Here is a 3,423-nt window from a genome sequence, read left to right on the forward strand (position 1 = left end):
TGTGGAAGCTTTCCTCAAATTGTTGTTCACTATTTATTTCTCCTAGTGGTTCTGTTTATTCATCTGATGTAACATCTTGCAAGATTTGTTGTAATAAAATATATTAAAACCAATTCTAAAAATTCTTTGTTTTGAAGACATTTAATGTGAAATCAAAAAGTTTGCATAAGCGCAATGCCAGATGCCATTTAGCACATAACAAATGTTTACAAATTTTGCAAGGAGCAGATTGTATTACCCCAAAATCTCAGGAAAATGTACAATTATTAAGTATGTCTGAAATTTGAGATCTGGATGTATAGAACTGCAAAACCAAATAAAAAAAATGGAACCCTATGATGACAAAAGTAGTACAGAAGAAAAAACTCGAAAGGTTTGGCCTTTGTGAACGTCAGTGAATGAAATACTCATGTTTCTGGAAAAAGAGAAGTTGTTAGTTCAGTCCTTAGTCTAACCGATATGCTCTAGATGGAACTAATGCTATTAGTTGACTCTTGACAAAATTGAGAGACAAATGTGTCAGTTGCACATAGGAAATGTTTATGAGTCTGGAAAATGGAAACTCTTAACAGTTATTCTGTTATTTAATGAAGCCTTGAAAGTAATGAAATAGGAAAGTCAGGCTGACCAAGCACGATTGACAATAGACCTTCACTATCTGGAAAAAGGAACTAAATTTCAGAGGGAAAGATAATCAGATCTGAAGCATATAAGCTATAGAATAAAAAGATCTCACAACTACAAGACATTCTATGGTTGAAAAGCAAGGGGAATGGCATAGGAAGTGGAAAGAATTTCTTGGTCTGTCTTCCTTCACTCTAATTAAAGGTTGAACTCCAGTTGTGGATCTTTTACCACCTATGTCTCCCCTTTCATTTGGTCTTGCCTCAGAAGTGCATGCAAAGAGTATTCTTTTTCAGTATCCTGCTTCACTGGTATTGCCAGAATCATTACCTGTGTTGCTTAATCAAAGAGAATTTATCATTGTCTGGTTTCTCTTAGAAACCACTGTATCAGATTTTGGCCTTAGATACACCTGAGCAACCTAACCAAGAAAATGGTTGGAGAGGAGACAATGATACCTTGGGAGCTGTACATGATCTAGCCAACAGCCCTGCCTTTCTTGTTGCAGTCAGCTTCATCATCAGATAGAAACAATGCTACACCACTTGAAAAGGACAGGAAGATGAGAACTCCCAAAGAGAAAAATAAAACAATTTCTAAGAAGATATCAGATTTTGAAGTGGAAGATTCTCCATTATCAGATGTTGCAAAGAACAGAGAATAGTGCATTTGGAGGGTCTCTGCCAGCCAAAAAAAAGTGGTCAGTTTCAAAAAAAAAGCAAGATTATCTGCTAGAAGAGGTTGCTGGAGCAGTTTTATTTGGTTCACCACAGCTCTGTGAAATAAAATAAGTAAATTTAGGGGAACTAATTGACTCTCTAGGTTCTAACCTCTTCTTAACAAGGAACCAGATTTCCCATACCCAGAAAACTTGACAGTGGAAATTAGGAGTTCATGGAGAAAAACTATTGAAATGGAAGAAAACAGAACTACAGAACCAATTCAAACGGATACTGAGCACAGAGAAGTATTGCTGGGATCACTACCTGATTTGCATAATCAAAGAGAATTTAGCATAGTAGGTTTTCTCTTAAACCACTGTATGAGATTTGGGCCAGTCTCATTTGACTGAAATGAGATTGCAAGTGTGTGCCTCAGAAATATGTGGTGATCAATCATATAGGTGAACCACCAACACAAAATCAGTCTGATTTGTTGAGTAAGAAAATAATTTGCGCCTGGTGCGGTGGCTCACGCCTGTAATCCCAGCACTCTGGGAGGCCGAGGCGGGTGGATCACGAGGTCAGGAGATAGAGACCATCCTGGCTAACACGGTTAAACCCTGTCTCTACTAAAAATACAAAAAATTAGCCGGGCATGATGGTGGGCACCTGTTGAGGCAGGAGAATGGCATGAACCCAGGAGGCAGAGCTTGCAGTGAGCCGAGATTGCACCACTGCACTCCAGCCTGGGCAACAGAGCAAGACTCCGTCTCAAAAAAAAAAAAATAATAATAATAATAATTTGCAAGCAAGATTTGGAATGTACAGCTTTACCAACCAAGCTTTTAGAAACTAGCCAAAAAGACATACTCCCCTGCTGTCAGCAATGGAATAGATGAGTTGGGTAGCAGTAAAGAGGAGTATATGAAAATATTGGACCATTCACACAGGCTTCTTGTAACAAACCTTCCACGAATAAAACTAGATTATGGAATTCTTTTCAGATATCAAGTGGAATTAGTTCTAAGAGTTGTAAGGATATTGATTTTAGAATATTTACATTTGGCATGAAACTTTTCCGGAGGAAGGTGGTCCCCTAAGTTCCAGTAGTTTAGAGTCCAGTTTAAACTGGAGCCAAATAGTCCTGTGGACAGTGGCATTTTTCTAGGAGATATTATGGTAGATGGACAAACTACTCCAGAATCAGACTTCAATCTATAGGCTGTTTGCAGTAGACATGAGGCTCTGAAGAAATCTCTTTCCAAGAAAAGGGAAGAATCTTACCTGTCTAATCTTGAAACACTTGAAAGACACAAACCAGAATTGAGCCCTACTCCCCAAAATGTGCAAACAGATGATATGCTTAACTATTTGGACACTCATGATGTGCACATTGAATATGCAAAACCACCTTTACGCATGTCCCTTGGTGAAAGAAAAGTCTCTTTCACAACTAATTAAGTTTCCTCCAGTGGAACAAAGATTGACAACAATACCATGTAGTTTTGGAGAACTTCTACCTAATTCAAACGAAGAAGACATCTTGAATAAGAGCCTTGATGCAACAGAATCTGTCTGACTTGACAAGATGAAGCAATACGCAGTTAATGCAACTATGATGTACTTAGACTGAAGCTATGCCACAGGATAGAAACTGATTTATAAGTTAAATACATGTTGGAAGTGTAACACTCTTCTTCAAGGTCTAAAAAATTCTAAATGCCTTTTAGCCTCCTGTAGTATTTTTAGGTAAGGAAAGTATGTTGAATTATTTCTCTTTGTAGGGATGTAGGGTTGAAATGTGAAGTATTTGGAAAGCAAATGTCAAGCAATGGGAAGCCATTTTGATTTCTTGAGTATACTTGCAAACATTAAGTGACAAAAGTAGTGGTTTAACTAATTTATTATAATTTCAGTTAATTAACATAAGGATGTTTAGTTTTTGTTGTACCTTCACTAAGTGGTTAATATAATAGCCATTGAAGTTACTGATCTTTCATTTAAAGAAATATACAACTTTTATTGTTTTTTGTTTCTGTTTTTTTTGAGACAGAGTCTCGCCCTGTCGCCCAGGCTGGAGTGTGGTGGTGCGATCTCAGCTCACTGCAGCCTCTGCCTCCATGGTTCAAGCGATGCT

The 3,423-nt window shown here is 37.7% G+C and overlaps 1 pseudogene; it reads left to right on the forward strand.

Annotated features, from left to right (window-relative positions):
• The first annotated feature begins 426 nt into the window (after window positions 1–426).
• Window positions 427–2,865, forward strand: LOC100594286 (annotated as a pseudogene).
• The last annotated feature ends 558 nt before the right edge of the window (window positions 2,866–3,423 follow it).

Source organism: Nomascus leucogenys, chromosome 13 (assembly GCF_006542625.1).
Source record: "Nomascus leucogenys isolate Asia chromosome 13, Asia_NLE_v1, whole genome shotgun sequence".
Lineage (NCBI taxonomy): Eukaryota > Metazoa > Chordata > Mammalia > Primates > Hylobatidae > Nomascus > Nomascus leucogenys.